At 37.5% G+C, this 23,412-nt stretch overlaps 1 protein-coding gene across 6 annotated transcripts in view; it reads left to right on the plus strand.

Annotated features, from left to right (window-relative positions):
- LOC129236841 (interference hedgehog) overlaps positions 1-23,412 on the plus strand; it is a 116,264-nt gene that overhangs the window by 63,763 nt on the left and 29,089 nt on the right. For all 6 annotated transcript variants that reach the window (XM_054871098.1, XM_054871101.1, XM_054871095.1 and 3 more), the window contains one exon: positions 15,909-16,014. The gene's annotated coding sequence lies outside the window, so the exon portion shown is untranslated. The remainder of the gene's footprint in view (positions 1-15,908; positions 16,015-23,412) is intronic.

Below are 23,412 nucleotides of genomic sequence, written 5' to 3' on the forward strand. Positions count from 1 at the left end.
GGGTATGTTTGTATGTGAAAGGCTGATTCCTAAACATTACTTCGTTTGCCCTGTCTCGTAAATCGTTGAAGATTTCTTAGGAGGTGTTGAAGTGTAGCCGTCAGAAGACCGAATGGCCGGCTGTTACGCGTGGGCAGCTAAGCTCGAATCATTGCTTTACAATTTACACAAATTGAGGTTTACAATCAAAAATTGCTGAATTGGCTAGATCTATGTGGATAAGAAAGAGCTTCATTTATTAGCCATTATGTAGATATAGAACTTTTTACAAGCCATTAGCCGGCATTAAACGATACCTAGAAATTCAAAACCTTTCACAAAATATGAAAAGCCATTTCGATTGGCGCATAAATTGAAGAGTTTATCATTCCAAATAAAACAATAAAAACTGGTGTGGCTGCTCTGCAAGTGTTGAGTTTCATTCATAGTTTCGTCAGCCATCAGCGCTGAGTATCACTCACAACACCAGCCAGCTTGTTATAGCTCGCAACAGGTTGTCATTCAACCTTCCCCCAGTTCGCCGTTAGGCACTTCATTCACTTTTCGAAACGCTGATAGCGGCACTACTTGGCTCATGAGCCTGTTTAGGCGGCAGCTCAATAAATACATTCACACTAAAACGCTTACGTATGTAAATTACTTGAGAAAACTATAAGCTTACAATTTTTGCCAGACAAAGGGCTCATAAAAAATTTATGTTTCCTAATTTCTGTTTTATCTCCTCAAAGCAAATTTCATTTTAAAGAATGAAAAATTATACAAAGGGTTTTCAAGTCAAGCTTGGCTCATTCACTGTTCATATTTTTAGGCTGTGTATCCATACGAGTATATATGACTGTAACTAAAACCATTAGTTCTCAACTACATACCTTCCTACCAGTTTTATTTGCAGCTGAAGTAGTTTGTCTTTTATCCTTTTCAGTAATAGCAACTGGTGTTCTTAACATGGCGATGTTCCAAGATATCAATTCTCAGCTTATGCACCAGCATTACGCCATTTAAGAATTGGTTAGCCTCTATGTAAGCATTATACCAATTACTGAACAAGTTCGTAATAAGTCCAAAAAACTGTAGTAAAATTTGAAATGAAAGCCACTAGTTTTAGACGAGTCGATAAAATAAAAAAAAAAAACAGTTAGGAGCTGCTTGGTTTCTACATCAGCAATATACCAGTTACTGAACTAGTTCGTAATAAGTTCGAAAAAATTCAATCATGAAATTCGCTAGTTTTGAACGAGTTGATAAAAAACAACACTTGAGAATTTGTCAAAATCAATATTATACCAGTTACGGAACTAGTTCGTAAGAAGCCCAAAAATCTAGTTCACTTCATGATGACGAATTACCCGTTTGATTAAATTTAAATTTAAGTTTTTTTATTCAAATATCTTCCGATTTATTGCCCAGTCTTTGAGGAAATAATAAGTTGGATTTAAAAGATTCACGTCCCCGGTGATTGACCTCATCAACACTACACGGCAATGTCCTCGAAAGAGTCAATTATCAACCTCTGCGTCAGCATTATACCTATTAACGAGCTAGTAATCCAGGCATCAGTACTAAACCAGATAAAGAACTACTTCATAATGCACAGAAAAAACAGTTAGTTCACTCCTTCAGCATTCATTTTCGTCTTTGCTTAAATTAACGCATCCCTAAAGTTTGTAGTGTTCCCATTTATAGTCTTAGATCAGTATTTCTTTTGCAAATACCTCCAATTTGTCATTTTTTAACTAGTACAATTCTTGTCGCTCTCGAGCTAGTCTGACCTCTTCCATAAAATACCAGTCCACGAACTAGAACATTTGCCGAGTAGTTGCTTTTTACTGCAATCATGTAGGTAGGTATGACATGTGACATGTATATATGTATGCCCTACCCTCGTACAACAGCGCAATAAATCAAAGAGCGCGTGCATACCTACATACATGTATATACAAATGTGTTAATAAAACTGAATCAATATTCATGAATTTGAATTTACAACTTTTTATGCTTTATGTGAAGGAAACGAAAGGTTATTGGGAGCTTAGAAAAGTATTTCTTCGTTGAGCTCTTCTGGATCTATCAAAAATATTTTAAAGCAATTTCTTTAAGAGGTTGGTTTACAAAGGTGAGGTCATTTATCCAGCTGCGGGTTGCCTTCCGCTTTAACTATAAAGTAATCTCCCTGCCAACAGGCAAACTCGATCTTTTCTTTTCGGTCGTCGCAACCTGTCTATACATTGGGCGCTGGGATTGTGGTGATACTTCATGCCCCTAGAACACTTGTAGCAATTGTCGAATTCCCATTTTATCATCAGTTGAGCTCAAGGCCAGAATTTAAATAAAACGCACAGATTTATGTAGTTTTGATTATTTGGTCGCCCGATATTTCGACTTCTGTCTGAAGTCATCTCCAGGATCTCACGGTTAAGCCTAGTTGACTGAATTTCTTCCCGACTTTTCAATTGCTTATTGTTTTTGTACCTAGATAGTAGCATTCAACAGCTTTCTGCCTCATAACAACATTTGTTGCATCCAAACCTTCTTCTTTACTGGTATTAAAAATGTATTCCCAAAATCAGAAATGCATCCAACACATGTTACCATTAAATCTTCTTCTTCATGCCCTCTTCATCTGCATCTCTTTCTGTGTCACTCGCCTCAAGCGCTTGGCCAAATGAATACTTTGCTATGCGACTCGGTGTTATTTAGTTATGCGTGCCAACACCTTGAACGACCATTAAAGTAGAATGAGTAAACTCACTCAGAACGATCCAGCATAAGACAAGACTTGCAACAACATTAAAGAATAAAAATAAGTAAGAGCAATGCATGTAAGTGGAGCATTCAATCCGAGAAAATTGTGTAACAACAGCAGTAAAAACATTATTACAATGTTACGAAAAGCCACAGTACAGATGCAACAGCAACATCCGAGACAACAAAATGTAAAGAAAAAACAGAGGAAGAAGAAGAATGCGAAAATATGCAGCGTGAAAAATTCCAGGCACAGCATGACTTGTTGACAATAAAAAAGTGTCTTAAATCAGGCAACGTTCGACAAAAATAACAACAGCGTATGAAAGGAAACAAAGACTCAGATCAACGGCGTAGTCTGCGTTGCAACTAAAGAAGCCAACGGATAGTAGTGAGTGGAAGAAAAATGATGCAGCTTTAGTTAAGGCAATAAAGGCGACACAACCCAAACTGTGTACTGTATACTGCGGCTGTGGCATGAAGCGAACGGGCGTTGAGGGCTTGGAATGCGCCACTTACTGGCGTGCAACACAGCTTGCACAGAGCGCAGATAAAAGCGAATAACTTAAGATGCAAACAAATTTCGTAGCGCAAGAAAAAATAGTACGAAAAACAAGAAAGTGTGAATTAAAATGCAAATGAAAAAAAACCAAAAAAATAGAAAAACATATTGCAACTACCAAGTGCTGAAAGGGACAAAAATGCTTCCAACGTGAGTCATGTAACGTCAGCAGTTGATTGCTGCGCATTTGATGACGTTGGCAGCTGAGTCTTGTGATATATGAGTGGCAAAAAGTAACTGGAAGATATGAAATGGAAACGAAAAGTTGCTGTTGAAATCAAAATTTATTGCGCGAAGGAAAAGGTTGTGAGTTTTCATAACAATAAATTTCCAACTTGTTTTCGCATAGTTTTGTATATTTGATATTAAAAGACACATCTAGGAACCGCCTAAGACTCCATCATTTGAGCTTAACAAATTTAGAGTAAAAATACAAATTGTTATATGTGCAATTTACAATAGAAAGAGTATTGGGAGGAGCGTGGACGTTTAGGAAGAGGCGCGTGTTAGCTGAGTCCCAGATTGAGCTCGTTTGCTGGCTTATATGATTGAGTTTTATAGTTCAAGTAATCTAAGCGGTTTGGCTAATAGCCTCTTTTAAATTTATTTCGCCTTGTAGCTCAAGGGCTCTTGTAAAGAATCCCACTTAGGGGGAAATAGCTTGAAAACGAAAATGGTGACATGCGTGTACCCTATCTATTTAACAATTTTAAGAGCCATTTGAGAAGTGCAGAGGTTTGCTAAGCACATGAAACGATAATCAAATGCGGAACTTACTGCACTCTTAGAAGCAAAGAGAATATTAGGCGTTCGAATTTCCGAACATAATGTTTGAATGCTTCGAGATGCCTGCATCGAAGCTGCATGATAAAAAGTACAAAAGTTCGATAGTTCAAAAGCTTGACAATGGAGCGAGAGCTTTATTTCAAAATTTATGAAAGCACCACTCAGTGAAACAGTGAAAATAAAGTGCCAATAAAGCTTTGTGCTGTTTTTAATGTGAAAGTTTCATGATGAAAAGCGAAAGCTTGATAGTTCAAAAGCTTGACAATGGAAAGAGAGCTGTATTTTAAAAGTTCCGAAAGTAGCACTCACTGAAAAATTTACAACAAAAAAAAATAAAGCTTTTGAGCATGAGTTTCGAAAAGTTAATGTTTTTATGTAAAAGCTTTCTGATAAAATGTGAACGCCTGAACATTAAAAAATTTGAAAGTGAATAGAAATCCTAATTACCAAATTAATGAAAGTTCAGTTAAAATAAAAAAGCAAATAGAGCTTTTGAACATCATTAAAATCTTAAAGCTCTTAAAGGTTCTTGCAAAAATGCAAATGCTCGAGAGTTAACAATGAAGATACCACAGTAAGGAAGAGACAGCTTAATTTCAAAAGTTCTGGAAGCTCCATATTTGAACAGAAAACTAACACCAATAAAGCGTGAATCTGGACTGTTTAAATTTATACTTTGGACCAAAGGTTATCGGTATTAGTTCAGAAAAGCGTATTCCTTACTGAAAAAGCAGAAGCACCAGTTTTGCAATTCCCACTACAGTCAAAGTTAAAATAAATTTAAATGTATGTATGTGTGTATGTGTATATGTATGTATGCCTATAAACTTGGTAATTTCATATGTGCGCTTACACTCCAAAAACTTTGCGAACAACTCAATTTGCTGACGTCACATCGCATTATTAAAAAGATATCCAAATACGTTTGTTGCATACAAAAAAGTGCTCGCCATGGAAGTGGAAAGAGGAGCGGAAAGGTGAAGCAAATGACGGCAGTAATAACGAACGTATTTTGCAAATTAAAGCCGCAAAAAAGCAAAGTAAACAAAAAAACAGTTGCGAAAAGAAAAAAGTGGACAGTAAATGTCAAGCAATATTAACACAATTTTCCGCAACGATTAGCAGGCATACCTGCACACGCACACAAACGCACACAGGCGCAGGCACTTGGCTACATAAAAAAATTAAAAAAGTCGCTTTTCATATCGCAAAAATGAGCGTTGCTACAATAAGCGTCAACGGCAATGCATTGCAACAACAAATTCACAACAAAACAAAGCAAGCAAAAACAACAAAATACCGAAAACGAACGCGACTCACGAAACCGTAAAGCAGAAAATGTTTTAGATGTATTTTTGGCTATGAGGAGCGGGGGGAGACGGGGTGCCCGTGTGCACGAAAACTGACACCAAACGACAAGCAGGCTACCAAAAGGATAGGAAGTAAAAAAGCTATGCCGAGTAGACAGCTCATTACCGCGCAAAACGGCCAGTACGCAGCCGCAGCCCCCAACGTCGCGTGAGTTGCTAATTTACGAGCCATAATAAAATTAATAAGCATTTGCAAACACACACATACACTGACGAAATAAAAGAGAGGGGTCGTCAATGTGGCATGCTCCAAAAGTGGTCATGCTGGTGTTGCCGAAAATTGGCACAACTGCACTAACAATGCAGTGCTTAGTCAAACAAGCGTGGCTGGGGGAGTGGATAGAAGGGATTATGAAATTGGTATTTGATAGAAGCAAACAAGAAACCCAAAAAAAGGCAGAATTATACAAGTACATATAATGAATTTCGTTCGTTTTGATATTGAATTACCAAAGAAGAGTGACCTTTTTTTGGCTTCGTTGGTTTTGAAGCCTAAAAATTTCGATAAAGAGAGCAAATATGCGCGAATTTTTTATAAATTAAAAACAAACAAATTCTGAATGTATACTTTTAACAAATATGCACCATTCTAGTTTAACTGCTAATACTACTAACCGGGCAAGCGGTGCCGTAAAGAGACCGATAAGCTCATGCAATTGCTCATCTTCAATGATACTTTTTTTTAATGCTTATGCAGCTCAAACAAGGATCAGACTGAAAGTGTTCTCCCTGTAATCCAGCCCCATCTGCTGGAATGCAGTGTACGAAGTGTGGTGATAAAGGTTTGGGAATTTATCAGCAAAACACAAGCAAATTAAGTAACGAGAAAAAATTGTTTAACAACCTTCACAATATGATTCCTTTAACTCGACACAAGGCTTCCAACGTTGATCCCACGTAAAGATACCTAATCTTTAATAAACCTCTGTAGTAAACATATTAAGCTCCGCAGCTTGTTTAACCTCCTGTACGGTGACATGATGAGTTTTCTCAAGGTGCGACTTCATTTTGGGCTATAAGAGAATGTCCTCAAGGGACTATTTCGGGACTATAACGTTGATGTAGCAGTCTTGGAAAGCCATTTTTCGTCAGATACTCTAGCACAAAGAACGAGGAATGAGCTCCCGTAACATCTGGGGCAAGATGCAGTACGGTAAATATAAGCAGAAATAAGGCAATGAAATGAATTTTTAATAATTTCTTTTGTATTTCTATTTTGGTCAACAAATCGGTTGGGCACAAATCACTTATTTGTAAAAAAAGTTAGTTTGCATAGCTCGCTGATATGGCGCCAAATATTTTAAATTTTAATTGATGAAGTCGTTTCTGTCAGACGAGTTAATTTGCATTCCTGAAATGTTTTAAAACGCAATGAACGAATGGAATTTTGGCGCTAAATAACAGTGCCTCATTAAAACAAAAACCATATCAAAATAAACAATAACTAAATAATCAAAGAAATTAAAATTCATATTTGAAACTTAGGTGCGTTGGCAGTATGAAATACCCAGCGAAATATTTGGGGCACTAAAAAAACAAACTTTGCACAGCGGAGATGTATAGAAGAAAATTGGTGGGTGTCATAGGAGGTCTACAAATACATGCATGTATATAAAATATTAGGTTGAGTAAAAAGTACCCAACGTTTTTCGCTTCACATGAAATTGGTATAGACATTTTTTTATTCCTTGATATAATAATATACTCTTTCAGATGACATTCTCATGAGGAACTTAGAATTACTATAGAAAACAACTGTCTGCGCATACTATCGCTCTTAACCCTTTCGGTCCGAACGGGACTTATATGTCCCGGCAATGTTTGAAGATACCTACAATTTTGATGGGACAAAAGACTTTTATTTCACCCATTGCAACTATTAAACATATAAAATAATTTGTATTTCCGTTAGCGGCTTTCCGTACCGAAAGGGTTAACCGGGGACAGGGCGGAAAAAAGGCTCTTCAATGATTTCTGTCAGCCGCTAAATGTCTGATTCCGTTTCGGGTGGAGGTGAAGAGCTCTCATGAAAGATTTTGCGAATCCAAGTTTGTCGCGGGCGTCCTTTGCCTTGGCTTCCTAGTGGATTCTATTGAAAATGGGTACAACTGTCCATAACCAAATGTTTCCAAATAATTTTCTGTCTAATCTTCGGCAATGGAACAAATGTTTATATAATATGTCGGCCCAATTCGTCGATTGGCCTACCAGAGCAAGCCTCATCTTCGACACCTATATACCCAGAACGGAATCAATGAAACCACTACTTTGCTACAAGTACTTCATTCGATACTATATCCATGGGCCATGGGTTTATGAAATCTGTTAAATAAATTAAAGATTTAGACGTTATTTTCCATTCTAAGTGAAATTTCACTTCGTTGGTCGGAATCGTTCCACATCCACTAACTTACACACTCTCAAAACATTATATTGTAGTGTAGTCAGATCGAGGCCGGAGTATGCTTCCTTTATCTAGAGGCCTGACCAAATTGGTCTCTAATCGCCTTTAGAGAGTTAAAAAATTTTGTTGCGATTTTTTTATATCATATCAAACAATTTCGAATTTTCAATATTTTTACCTGTATTTTAGAACACAACTGACTTCACCGAACCAAAACTGTGGAAGAATTTTTTTTCTGGCCTTTCAATTTGTCCTTTTACGCGTCAAACTATAACTCTATACAACACATAAATCGAGCGGTATGCCTACGGAAAATTATGTAATGGAAAAAATCCAAAACTTTTTATTTCACCTAATATTTATATATTGTAATATGAAATAAATAGGCCACCTCTTACAAGTTTAAACATTACATTTTCCACATAAATTTTTCCGAGCATTTTGCCTTCCCCGTTCTACACATTTCCAAAACAATAAATCTCAGCGCTGATAATTTTCTGTGTGACTAAAATACACATAAAATCACCGAGTGGCGCCAACAACACACAAAAATCACGCCTTAGGCATAGAACGCGCAGTAGTGTGAAAGCTTGTTGTTACTAACAGTTGGCGTGCGTTGCACAGAGGAGGCGCCGAATGGATTAATTGAGTTGTTGTTAGCGCAATTATCGTTCAAGTGCCGCCAACAAACAATTACATGGTGTAGCAACGGCCACAAAAAGCAATAAAAATCAATTCAATCAATAGACGCCGTACTAAAAGCGTTCAGGCTGGAATAAAGTTTGAGGTGCGGGTGGCCCAACCTGCTGTTAGCCGTTTTGAATGTGATCGCCAAACAACCACCTGTTTGTGTCCAACTACTAAATCTAATAAAATTCAACGTTTAAATTGCTGGCAAATAGCTCAAGCGTTGCTTCATTTCAGCCGCTGTCATTCGGCGCCGCTTGTGCCAATCGCGTATTGAATGATCGGTCGCTGATCGCTGCTCATTTAAAATTGTACGGCCATTTCGCCGCTAATTTTGCCAATTTTATTTGCTTGAAATTTTATTACTTTTCCATTTAGCGACTGTAAACGAGCATTCTGTTCTGTTAGTTCCGTGCAAATGTGTGTGTGCGTGTATTTGTTTGTTGCGTTGCTTTTGTCAACGGCAGCTTTTATGTGAAACAGTACGTTAATTTAAGCGTTAGTTATTTATAAATTAAATTTTTGTTTGGTTTTCTTTTTTCGTGCCACGAATATGCAAAATGAAGCACTATTTTATGAGCTAATCACAACGCAGCTTATAAATTGGCTCGTTAAGTGTTTTTTAAATTATTGTAATTTTTAGTTTCGCCTCGCCATGCCTATTAACGATCGCACGCTGGTTGCTGTCCTTTTTTATTTGCTGATTCTTATTTCATATAATTGCTAATTTTTAGTTTCTAAATTATGTGCCTGGCAGCCCTTTGGGCCTCATAAAAAATAATCAAAATTTATCCAAAAGCCTGAATAAATGCGTATTCAATTTTTTTGATTTTGTGGTAGTGGCAATAAATTAATAATGAAGGTGAAGAGACTTTGGCAGATCGTTTTATGGGGGTCCATTTGACGGGGTGTGACTAGTTGTGACGTTCAAAAATTGAGTGCAAAAAAAGAAATGATTTTTACCTTAGAGCGAGAGAACTTTGAAGATGAGTAAATCAATTTAAAATTAGAAAGCGGAGTGCATTAAAGTAGGTTGAGTGAACTCACTTTAATGCTCTAAAATTTGTTTAATTTGGGTTAGATGTTGCTTGATTAGGCTGGCTGCAGGAATGCATTTTTTAGCGCCTGGGAGGCTGGCAAGGACAGTAGTAATGCCTCTGCAATTTTTGTAAATATATTTTTTTAGGTATTGCGATTTTATACTAGTGTCCATTGATCTGTTCCTATCTGTCCTTTCCTTTTGTTCTTCCTCTTTCCTGTCTACCCTTTTTTTACTCATTTTCTGGTATTCAGCACACATTCACACATTTAAAAATTTGTTTTATTATATGTACATAGGCGGCCGCCGTAGCCGAATGGGTTGGTGCGTGATTACCACTCGGAATTCAGAGATAGAACGTTAGTTCGAATCTCGGTGAAACCAAAATTAATAAAAAAAACATTTTTCTAATAGCGCTCGCCCCTGGGCAGGCAATGGCAAACCTCCGACTGTATTTCTGCCATGAAAAAGCTCCTCATAAAAATATCTGCCGTTCGGAGTCGGCTTGAAACTGTAGGTCCCTCCATTTGTGGAACAACATCAAGACGCACACCACAAATAGGAGGAGGAGCTCGGCCAAACACCCAAAAAGGGTGTACGCGCCAATTATATATATATATATACATGCACATTTTTGTAAAGCTCTGAGGAATCCACGCCAACTTTCAAAGCTTCCGTTCAAGAATTTGGTTTCCATGTTTCCGCAATATTTTCTTAGAACAACACATATTGTTGTTGTTGGTTTCTTTTTTCAATAAAATGTCAACAGCAATTTCTTGTTACTCATTTTTCATCCACTGACAGGCGGACAAGCACCCATACAAACATACACAAACAATCTTTCTAGTTACACCCAAGCAGAAATACATTTGTGATTTCGAAATTCACGCTCGCTAGCACACAGCGTGCGCACACACACATACATACATTCAGGCATACATGAAAAGCGTCAAGTTTAATGAAATTTTAAATAATTAACGTCAAAGTAAAACAACAAAAACAATAACAACAAGCGAGTAAATGCATTAGATAAGCATGGCATAGAATAGCACTAAGAACACACACATATACACCCATGTAAATATACGCCCCACATGTCAGCACTGTTTCTAATGCCATCCTCCCTTCTGCCAATAAAAATTATTTATTATTATTATTATTATTATTATTATAGGCCATTACAAAGGCTAAGTTTTCTTTCCAAAAATTGTGCGCTTATTAATTTAATAATTTTTGGGAAATTTTGGCCTGAAATGCTGAGTAAATACTTTTTTCGACTAAAGAGAAAAATATCGCTTCAAAACACGCACTTTTCCACATTTAATTTTGAAATTTTTTATGCGCCATAACTCAGTGCCCATAAGGTGCCGTGGTGTTTATGAAAGAATTAAAAATAAAATGTGTGACAGGCTTTGCTGGCGGCGTGTGGCCGCGTTCTCGTGCCTTAATTGTGTCGCAGAGTGGGTGAGAATTAGGAAAAAAGCCAAAATAAATTTCATATTCGGTTTTCATTTGCATTTTTCAACGGTTAATTTATTAATTCTAGCACTTTGCGGCTCATTTCATTGGCGGTAATTTTCGGTGGAAAAATTATACAAGCAATAAATGCCTAAAAAACATAGGCGATAAAAATATTACCGCGCTCGAAACTATTTGTTTATTCGGTGTTTTTTGTTGGTTATTTAGTTGCGCAACATTTTTTTCTTCAATATTTATTAACAGCAAATGCACTTCCGCCTTGCCGCCTGCTAAAACTTTCATTACTTTGATGTGTCGTAATTTTTCAATTAAATTTTATTTATATAGTACTTCTGCTGTTAAATAAAAAATCGTTCAATGTTTACTTTTTATTTGGCTTCTAGCTGTGCCTGCGTGGCGTTGACAACACTTAATATTACAAATTTCTATGTGCATTACATATTTGAGGCCTTCTGCGGGCATACGCAATTGCCAACTCCAAATACCCCTTTGTTGCCACATGTAATTTTTTGTTTTTTCTATTAACGGTGGCCGTCAACTGCGGCTTGTCACATACTAAAAAGCCTCTTAAAAACCCTACGCACACCAAAGATTGGTGGACTTATTTTTGATTCTTTAGCAGCTGCACTCCACGCATTCGGCCCCCTCCTATTTTGCTTTAAGACTCAGCCACCTTGTTCGATTGTTCGCCCTGCTTCGATATTTAATATTTTTGGTATGCATATAAATACTTTTTCCTAGTGGAAAAATCAGCAAGGCAGGAAATTTAATATGAGTCCGCAGTAATTCACTGAAAGCATTCAATCCCGAGCAGACAATTCCAGCATTTGATTGTAGATCAAATCACCTTTCAGTGAGATTTTACCCTCTTCTGAATACAGTACCTCATCCAAACTCTTAATAAACTCAAGATAGAGCGGAGTTGGGCCGAGCGTATATGCCTTTCTTTTGGCAACATCTGGCAGAGATGTGTCAACCTTCTCCCCACTTTAGCGTCACATTCAAAGAGAAGGTGTGTTGGAGTCTCCGGGAACTAACCCTTTGAATTCACTGCAAATTCTAGCAACTTTTTATGAACAACATTTGATTACTGATTAGTTTCGTTCAAAGAGTGGTTTAAACTCTGAAAGAGCAGCCTGCTAAACTATTTTCTATTCTCGATAGAATTGAAGATCCGGATATTTTCTCTGAGCAGTCGGGTTTCGTAAAGCTCGCAGAATTTCACCTAAAGCTATGGAATCCACTTAATAACTTGTGAACTGACTCCACCTTTCATTCTTCTTGGAAATTTGTGTGACAAATATACATATTGGTCCTAGATGATTTTTACTCCGTAATAGTTTGGCATGGCTGCCCATAGCTCCAAAATCTATATTAGGCGTCTTCGGTTCGTCAAGTGTTAGAGAGTGGCAAATAGATGATGAATGAACATATTTTGGCAAGTCTGGAAAAAAGCTGCCACAAATTACATTTGTTTGGTAGCACCTAGTGAGTATTTGTAAGACTACGTTCATACGAGGCCCTTTGTGCGCTCTTTCACCACAATGTTGTTGTTGGCTGCAGAGCAAAAACTACACAATTGCAAGCCGCGGACTTGGCGTGTTTGAACACTACGGGCAACAACACTGAAAATTTGAAAAGTTGAAGCAATAAACGTCGCTCTGTGTGAACGCGGCCTAAGGAATTCTCTGGAAAGTTAGATGATAGACTCGAAAACAATAAGTTATACCAGTTTCATGAGGTATAACCATACTCACTGCCGGTAAATCTTGCTCGATAACTTTGTTGTTGCTTGCACCTTAAAAATTTTTATCAAGCGAGTAGAGCCCAGACATAGCGAGCAAAGAAAAAGCGAATCGAAGGCGTGTATTATAATTATATGAGCAGCCCATAAAGGCCCATAAAGCCCTAATCAAACTCAAGGTTAAAAATTGGTAGGTTAAAGACCTCTCTTGTTAATAGGAAGGAAATACTTTATTTGATGTTTGTTGTATTTACCGAATGCCGATAACTGCTACTAAATCAATATTTATTTACCAAACAACCGCAATTCAAAAAAATTCCAAACCCTAGCTCTGCATATTTTCCTGTTTTTGTTTTTCTTTTGTATTTGATAATGAAAGTTCATTTATCTGCAACTCGTAAGTTGTTGTGAGCTTTGTGATTAAATGCAGGTAAAAAATTATTTTTGGCTACTTTAGTCTCAGTGCTTACTTTGTCAATCCCCTCAAAGCCTTTCTCAGTATTTACTTTTGACAAAATCGCTTCGTGTCCGATATTTGGCCTTGAACTTCACTGCATTTGCATTATTTGCGTAATATAATTCTTCGATTTTTTCGTGCAGAAAATTCAAATTTGCGTACTCAAAAGATAGGAACCAGTTTCAATGTGCTTGCTTAGGCCACAAAAGTGAATTGCAAAAAAACAATTTATATGTCGTCTGCTTATTTATTTATTTGCAATCTAGAAAATATTCGTATTCACAGAATTTCTAACCTTCATAGAAAAAAAAATATTTGGAACAAAATGTTAGAAAAGACAGTGAAATAAGTGTACAGTAATGTGCTAATTGGGTGAAGCAAATGACTGAAATTAACAATCGAATTGAGTGGAACAATTAATTTTAGATTAGAATTAAACAAAAAAACTTGAACACATAAATTAGTTAAACCACTTAATGTGCTGAGCAAGCGTTAATTAAATAAGCAGCATGAATAGAACCGCGTTTAAGAAACTGATAGTCGATCTTCCACACGCAAATGTACCCACATATATGCATTTGCTATACTTGCACGTCCTGTAGGAAACCCTGAGCCAGTTTTAGTGCCAAGTGCGGACTCTGAAACAGATGATTATTGGAACTGATTATAAAAAACATACAATATTTTTTATATCAATTTTATAAAATATCTCTATAGCAGATATAGAATACCCCTCTATTTTAAATAATTTTCGAAAGAATATTCCACTATAGAATTTTTACTGAAAGAATTTAGCCCGGGCAACTTGATTCTACTGAGGCCTTGAGGTCATTTTACTGATTTTTTTTTTTTGTTTTTAACCGATTTTTCATTGCTTATATATTTAAAAAGCTTAACGCTTCCTTAATTTTGTGCCAAAATTGGCGGCGAGGCGCTTAAGGTTCATTAATCTATCGCGTCCAAAAAATAGCTTGTTTGTTACTTTGATAATATAGCTCTCCTTTACCCTCCGCCCAATTAACGAATGTATTAGTGCATGCCAAATTTCCTGCCGGGTACATACTTATTATGCACATACATATACGTGCATTCTTATGTGTATATTTCACGCTCATTACTTTTCATTTGCGCAAAGCTCATTGAATCACGACTAATCTAAAGCGCGCAAGTAAATATTGGCTCAACTATTCATTCTCTTCAGTATTTATTCGCACTCTTTCGCTGTGATTCACGGCAAATTGATCGAGTAATAGATGTGTGCCGCGTCTAATTGCAACGCTTCCTGCCTATTGCTGAGCGGCGTCGACGTCGTGGTTATTAGCAAATTGACAGTAGCAGCTCCACAGAGCAGCTGTGATGTTTTCATTCAAATACGACGTACCGAATGCATAGCGCCACATCCGCTCGGCGATAGCACGCGTGCGCTATTTGTAAATTTGCGATTTGCGTTTTGAGATTTGCATGCGGCAATGATCACTTTGCACCCCGACTCGCGCTTCAACTAAATACTAGTAGAACTTAAATCTACCACCCATTACAAACCCAGCTACTAGACAATGAGGGCAAGCAGTTCTCGCTTGATTGACTGACTCACAGCCGCCGTTGCACACCACCATTGCCGTCCACCGACATGAATTTTGCGCCGCAATTTGCGCGTAACGCCAACAAATTAAGCTTAATTGCGTAAATAGTCAACAACAATGAAAAGAGCAGCAGCAGCAGCACCAGCAGTAGCAAGAGCAACAAATGCAAGTCAAGCCGGCAAGCAATGAGCTACACACAATAGCAGTATGGCGGCGCGGTGCAAACAGCTAACTTCTGATTAGACGGACGTGGCAGCGACTTGAATTTAATGTTGCAAAGTAGTTACTTTGTTTATGCTGGCAACAAAAATGCAAACTCCGATAAGTACTATTTGCTGGATTTGTATTTCCCTTCTGAAAACTTTTACATTTTTGTTGTGGTTGTTTTTTGCATTTTAGTGCAACCATTGTCTGCCGTAAACGTTTCGTTGCCCACTCGCAGTCGCATCTCAGTGCAATTATTCACCTACAAGTTGCCAACTGCTGGTCGTTTGTATGTTTAGGTTTGTTTGTGTGGCTTGGTTCCCCATTGCGCTGCATGCATCGTCTGGCAACCGGGAATGTACGCACGCGCCACAGCAGCACTGATACTGGTATTGTTGTGGTTTTGTGGTTGCTGCTGTTGTTTGCTGGCTCGTTGTACTTTTTTTCGTGCTTTGCTCACCACAACACCCTTGTCACTGGTGCGCTGAATGGACTTGCGCTGTGTAGGGTCACTCGAAGGGTTAAACAATTTCATAAGTAACTCATTACTAGACGGCAAAGGTCTGTTGCTCTGTGAAGACGGGAAGTTATTGGCTTTAAAGGGTCGCATCATGGCTAAAAGAATTAATGAGTGTGGCTTGTGGACCAAAAAGCGATGCAGTGCAACTCTTAACTCTTTAAATTGAGGTTGGACGCATACAAATTTAAAATTATCACAAAATTTTTGAAAGTAATATTATTTAAAAATAGTGGTAAAAGAGCTATGCTAAAAACCAGGCAGGCGTTTCCTAAATACACATTTTTAATTTACCAAAAAAGTATAAATTCCGCTATTTTTTCTTCTCTTTCAGCTATTCGCTTATCCAGCATGCATCTGCAGCGCCTGTCTAGCTAATAGGAGTACGCATCTTGTGCAACAACAACAGCAGTTATTTGGATTGAAAGAAAAAGACAAAGGTGAGTGCCACAAAGAGCCCTGAGACAATGAGCTGAGTCCATTTTCTCAGCCTCAGCTGGTTAATAAAAAAAAATTTACATAAAAGTTAACGAAAAAAATGTAAAAGGAAATCAATAGCAGAAACGAAAATAAACAAGACAACAACAAATTCAATAGAACTGTGATTTCCTATGCAATTAATTGCATATCCAATAGCAACAGCGGCTGAGCGCCATCGCAGCACCGATAAATCGTCGCTGCCACACAACGTGCTATAGCACACACACACACTCACGTTCACACAATGCACCGCAATAACTTGCCAAGTGATCATTAAATAAGAAAATATTGATTACAAAAATGTAGATAATAATTAACAGCAATAGCTACACCAACAAATGCAAAGACAGTCAATTGGAATTAAATGTAAAAACAAAGAAATACGAAATAAATACAAAATATTCGAATGCACGTCGAAGCACAATTACCGGCGCTCGTTATGGTTTTTATTTACTTTTGCTGCATAAATAAATCCAAAAGCGTAGCCAAGACACGCGCGCTTAGCTTGGAGTGGAGTGGCGCAACACCGAATGTAGCGCAACATTTGTTGCAGCAATATGTGGCTGCCGTGTAGCTACATCTCGTTTTTTGTGTTGGGTTTGCGATTTGCGCAAAAATTATCGCGCCAATTCATCGCAGCAACAATTCAGCGCATATTTTTTCACTTACAACAACAGCAACAACAATAGCAAATTAGGTACTTGAGCACTCAAAGTTCTGGGCAAGCGCGCCGATCGATCGATCGCTGTGTGTGCATTTAACCGCAACATTTGTTGTTTCTGCTGCTCTGCTGCTTCGCAATGATGGCAATAATTGCAATAATAATAATAAAAAGTGCTTTGTTTGCGCTTACAAGGATACGCAAGACGCCGCGCCAACGCGATTTCGTTCAATATTTTTTCACGGGCATTCCACATCTTTTCCAACTACAAAGCAAAATTGGCATGTGCAACAACTTAAATTAAATGTTGCACAGTGCGATTGCGCTGGCCGATTAAGCGCAGGGTGTGGATTTTTCACTACGTCGATATCTGTGGCGGCAGCATCTCAAGCGTATAAGAGCAATGCTGCTGCAAGAAGGTCGGCCCATTGGCGCCTAGTTCTAGACAGGAGTGATGGAAAATTCGGGGTACTGATGATAGTTTTTCATCACCGTTGCCTCACTATTGACTACTAATACCTTAACAACTACGAGCAATAAGCATAGTGCGCTTGCAACAATGACTGCGCACAGCTGCCAAAGTTGTAGTAATTTCAATTATGTAGCCTACTTATCGCCTTTGCAGCATCACTAGCCAAACAATTTGTTGAGTCTTTTAATTTGGCCTGACTTGGCAGTCATTGGCATCTGCTGCCACCAATCACAGATTTTTCTGCTTTTGCGCGCGCATTCTTTGCATATTTATGCATGAAATTAATCCATAATTCAAAGGCACAACCTGTATGTAACGGTTATTTTTATGTATTAGTCGATTTGGAAGTTTCAGTAATGACTCCCTTGGCTTCTAACCGCTTTGCTGCTCCTTCACTTTGCTCTTTTCAAACCTACGGCATTTTCCTCATTCTTCATTGTTACGTTTCTATTTATCTGTCTGTTCGTTTGTCAAAGCTTGATAAATTACGTAAATTAATTAAAACCGCATCCGATGGATTTCTAGAGTAGTTGACGCCCTATGATCCACTAGGAGTTAAAGGTAAACAAATATTTTATCATATTAAGCTTACCGAAACAAAATTTGAATTAATTTCAAAATTTTTGCCTTTTTCTCAATTTTTTTAATATTTCAGAAAATGAGCAGCAACATAAGTTTTCTGATTTTTCTTTAAAATATGGTAGGAGAAAAATGCAAACCGAATTCATTATTCACTAGATTTAGTGGTATTCAAATTAATTCAGTGCAATTCAGCTGCACTTACTTCATTTAAGTATAAAATTTACTATGCAAATGTATATATTTTTCTACAAAATATAATCGCAATTAGTAGTTGTAAGCCCAAAGGTAGATTCAACTTAACTAAATTCGATTTGGCGCGATTCAGCTGCCATATTTAACGTATTAGTTTCAATCAGTGCAATTTAGCTACACTCATTTTATTTTTGTAATTGATTTATTATACCTTTAGCAGCATTAAGTGTAACTTAAGTCAATTTCATATATTAGCTATCCATTTAACTTATTAACCTGAATTTGCTATAATTCAGCTTATTTCAAAGCAGTTCAGCTGCCCTTTAAGCTTCCTAAATGCATTCGTATTCCATATTCTAGTCAATACTTCTCTTTTTTAATTCACTTAACTGTATTAAGGGCAATTCAGCTTCATTCTCATATATCAGGTCAGTCCATAAGTTCGTGTGTTTTTTAAAGGTGGTTTTAAAATTAATAAAAAAAGATGTTTAAAGTATTTATTAATCAATAATATATTTTATTTCATTATTTACAGTGCCTTGCCAACGTTTAGGCAAATTTTTAATTCCCTGCTCAAAAAATTGTTTGTCCTTGGAGCCAAAATACGCTTCGATATCCCTTTTTATAGCTTCTTTTGAGGAGTAGTTCCTGTTACTCATATGGGATTGAAGTCCACGGAAAAGGTGATGATCACAAGGTGCAATATTCGGAGAGTATGGTGGATGCGGCATTAGCTCCCATCCGAGCTCGTTCAGCTTGCCTTACGGTATGCGGTCTTGCGTTGTCTATTCACTAAAGATGGTCGAATTTTGTTAAGTGCCTCATTCAGGTTTGATAGCTGATGGGAATAATAATCAGCAGTTATCGTCTGGTTTGGTTCCAGAAGTTCATAAAAAACAATACCGGCCATATCCCACCAAATAGACAGGAGAATCTTCTTGGGGTGAAGGTCATCTCTAGGGGTCGGTTCTGGTGTTTCATCTTTATCTAACCATTGGCGTTTGCGAACAGAATTATTGTAAAAGACCCATTTTTCATCACCAGTAACGATACGGTTAAAAAAACGTTCATTTTCAAGCCGTTCAGCTGCTGAGAACACACATTCACTCTCTGCTGAAGGTTGGCGACGGGAAGTCTATGCGGAACCCATTTTCTTAGCTTTGAAACCTTTCCCAACTGAACCAGGTGCCTGTGAACTGTTCCATGCGATTAATTTAACCTCTGAGCTATCATATCGACTGTCAAATTTGGCTCAGCTTCCAGGAGTTCGAGAAAGGCGTCGGAGTTAAAGACTTCAGGACGGCCAGCGGGCGGGGCATCCTCCACGTCGCAGTTACCACTTCGGAGTTTGGAAACCACTTTTGCGCAGTTCTTACACTCACGGTATCCTCTCCGTGAACAGTGTTTATTTCTGCAGCAGCAGTTGTTGCAATTTTACCACTTTTATAAAAAAAATACAAAATATGTCTCTTATAGGCGTTCGAAGATTCCATTTTATTTTTTAACAACACGTGAATGCACAATATATCAAAGAGAATAGAAATAGTTCCGTTATATTCCGCGAATAATTTTTTGTATGCAAAAATCGTACAAAAGTGAAATTATGGGTAAAATACGCACGATCTTATTGACTGACCTGATATTTTTTACTATGTTTAATAGTATTAAGTTCAATTAACTTCCTTCTGCAGCTTAAACTAAGCCTCATTCTACACAATTTAGCCTCACTCAGCCTTATTCAGCGCTATTCAGCAAAATTTAGCACAATTCAATGCCATTCTATTTTATTCAACATATTTCCTCCGCTCTCCATTCCATCTAGCGCTGGTCCAACTATTCATGTAGCAGTTGTCAGCAGCTTCAACGGGCTGCTTACATACTTTTTGAACTTTTTCTCGCATTTCTTTGCAGAAAATGATTAATTGAGCTGCCAGAGCAACAAGTTTTTATTTGACTGTTTATTTTATTCTCTCTTCTTTTTTTGGGGCATTATAAATGCGTGTGCTGCGCCTAATTATGATTATTATGCTAACATATGTACATCAAATCACACACACACGCATTCTTCAGATTACAGATGCTTCATAGGCACACATACATTCATACAAAACTATTGTGAGCTGTGAGAAATTAACTCGTAGCTTGTACATGTGCCTTGCTGCTTATGAAAATATTTGTATTTTGGTGCCCTCAAATGACAACCGCAAAAACAAGTGTCTAACATTTTGAACTTTTTGTTGTTTTTTTAATGTTTTATTACATTAAGTTTTTGCCCACCACTTCCTCCCGTTTGCTGCTTACTACTTTAGTGCATATTTAATAGAAGTCTATGAGAAATGGAAAAAAGCTTAGTTGCTTATAATTTCATAGTAGCAGGAACTCCATTGGCCGAGTTCAAAGTGTTGTTGGCAAATGTGAAGAGTTCAGGCGTTAGTACGTTCTTCACCTTTTGCTGCGCTTAGAGTAATTTTGGCTTTTTTGTTCTCAAAATTTAGTGCCTGGTCGAAACTAAAAAGCGCTATGGCTATAATTTTCTACTGAAAATAACGAAATTTTTTGTCTGGCTTATGGATAGAAATTAATTATATACGTATTAACCTGGTCAGGTTCAGGGCGACAGGCTAATAGCAGTGGAGTGCCAAAATAATTATTAAAAATAAAATTTTTAACAAAAATAGTAGATATTAAAGGCACTAAAACTTTAAAGCCTACCGTTAAGAGGAAAAGCTCAACTATAGGGTGTCTTATGAGTTAATGCTTTAGTGTCTGCCTAATTATTAGCTTAGAGTTTGAAATGCTGCAAATAATGATATAACCCAAGTTCACTTCTATAGAGGGCACTTCCCGTTTTCAAAAAAATAAAATAAAATAAAGTAAAATAAAAATTCAAATTCTTATACTTCCAACAGGTGCTTCTCTAGACACGATCTCACTTCATGCCTTCTCAACACTCCACTTAGCTTTTCCATTAAAATTTCGACTATTTTCCAAACGTTTTCATGCGCACCTCAGAATAATTTTTTAATTACTTCAGAATATCTCTTCAAAGAAAGACTATAAGCCAATAGCGTCCCTTTGCAGTTTAACTCACCCAGCCTCACTTGCCCATTCATCAATTCTTCCGTTCATTTCTTATGCTGTAAGCATTCAGTAATTTTCCAGTTATTTTTTAATTCATTTCCTTCGATTAACTCATACCGTTGCCTCATTTTCCATTCCTTTGCTGCGATTCCTTGCCGTCTGCCCTCTCACCACTCTTTGCTTCTGCCTACCGCTGCTTTTCTGTTGCTCCTTTGCTCCTGCTTCATGGCTTGACTTCCCTCGTCGTTTGCATTCTCGCACGTTTCACAACGACTGCTGGCCCGAAGGCCGCTTCGTTCGTTTCATTGATGCTTGCCTCATGTGCAATACAAGTACTATTATTATTTTGTAAGTCACCGTTCGACCCGCTGGTACTCTTCACAGATACCTGAAATTCACTTCTTCTTGCATTAGCAGTCATTAAGCGATTTCCGTTTGTGGCAATCAACAGAGATGCCACAGTAAGTAGCGATTTTTATGACAGAATTTCTAATTTACGCTTTCTTAAGGAAATTTGCAACAAAACACCAAAATCGTGTATCTCTAATAGTAAAAGTTTCCGCAATTGTCAAATACACAAACAATTATTTTTATGAGTAATATTGCAACATCCCGCTTAATCGCTACATAAATGACCTTGAGAATTGTTATTGTTGTTTTCCTATGTATACAGTTTCTTAGCCGCCGCTCCTGTCCATTAGTCGCCTCCAGTTCTCGGTTTTAGTTTCATTGCGCTTTTTGTATTTCGCGGCTTGTTTTCGTCTCGTCTGTTGGATGATTTTCGATTGGCTACAGTTATGCTACCAACACTTCAACTAATCAACTGGCAGTGGTCTACAAGTTCATGTGAAAGATGTGGCAAGAGTGATTAGCAAAAACTAGCATGTGTTGACATAATACCAACAGCAATATAAATTAATCAATAAAATTCCAGCCAAAACGTAACACCAAAAAGAAATGTCGGAAGCCCCATTCAGCGAATATCCCGTGGGAGCCTGCAATTTGCAATAAGTTCATGTTGCATGTAAAATATATGATACGTGGCCTAACAGATTCTTCCTGAAAAAAAAACGTATTGGTAGCGTATTTTGCTGGAGTGATAATCTTTGGCCGGATATAAATTCGGGTCGTTCTGCTAACGTTGAACCGACTGTCGTGGCAGCGAAGACCAATTAGTCAAACTATGGTTACAATGGGCCTCCACCTCTGCCATAAATATATCGCTAGATTCAGCAGCTGCCAACTCAGTCTAATCTACCTAACCTTTATGTTGTATAGAGCCTGCTCTAATAAAAACATCGAGGGATGACATTTTTCGGAGAGTGCAATTCAATTAAATAATTGAGTGAGAACTTTTTTCTGTCAGTGCGGGACTTTGAATCTCCTATCGTCAAAATACAAATCCGTTTCAAACCCTGCCAAAACCCCAATGCGCATCCGAACATTTTATAAATATTATCGCTTAGTCTTTGTTTAGAGTTGGAAATAGGGTTTGAAAAAATGGTTTTCATGGAATTACACCCGGATTCCGGATTCCGAATTGTTTCAACAACCAGGAGTTTATCCATTGTGCGGGATTGGGCAAAAACCCAGTATTTACTTAAAGAATATAGAAAACTAGCAAACCCGGCCCCCTTCGCTGGGCACACTAAAATAGAATAGATATGGTTTAGAACAGAAAATAATAGATTTTCATATTATTTATTTCTTTATTCTTTATTCAAGCGCTTTGGCATAAACAATATTTTTTGTTTTTCTATTTGTTTTTGAGTAAATATCTACACTAATATTATATAATACTAAAGCATTCACCAACAGCTTCCATTTGATACTCATATTGTACATACACATCCGAAGGTTACCCGGGTCCACGTTTTGACCTATATCTCGAGACCCTATCTACCAATAGGTATCCAAACTATACGGAAACCATCTTCAATACCTCCTTAACAATGTGTGTAAGTTTGGTTTAATTCGGTGCAAAGACACGGCGGGTCCACGTTTTGGCATATATTTCCAGACCCTAGTCATCAATAGGTATGAAAATTACCCCGCATTAAAGCACTTATCAACAGCTTTCATTTGATACCCATATTGTACATACACAACCAAAGGTTACCCGGGTCCACGTTTTGATCTATATCTCGAGACCCCAGTCACGGAGCGGCATGAAAAATACTCTGTACTAAAGCATTCACCAACAGCTTCAATTTGATATCCATATTGTACAAACACATTCTAGGGTCCACGTTTTGGTCTCTATCTCGAGACCCTAGTCACGGAGCGGCATGAAAAATACTCTGGACTAAAGCATTTACCAACAGCTTCCATTTGATACCCATATTGTATATACACATCCGAAGGTTACCC

The sequence above is a fragment of the Anastrepha obliqua genome, chromosome 2 (genome assembly GCF_027943255.1).
Source record: "Anastrepha obliqua isolate idAnaObli1 chromosome 2, idAnaObli1_1.0, whole genome shotgun sequence".
In the NCBI taxonomy this organism is placed as follows: domain Eukaryota; kingdom Metazoa; phylum Arthropoda; class Insecta; order Diptera; family Tephritidae; genus Anastrepha; species Anastrepha obliqua.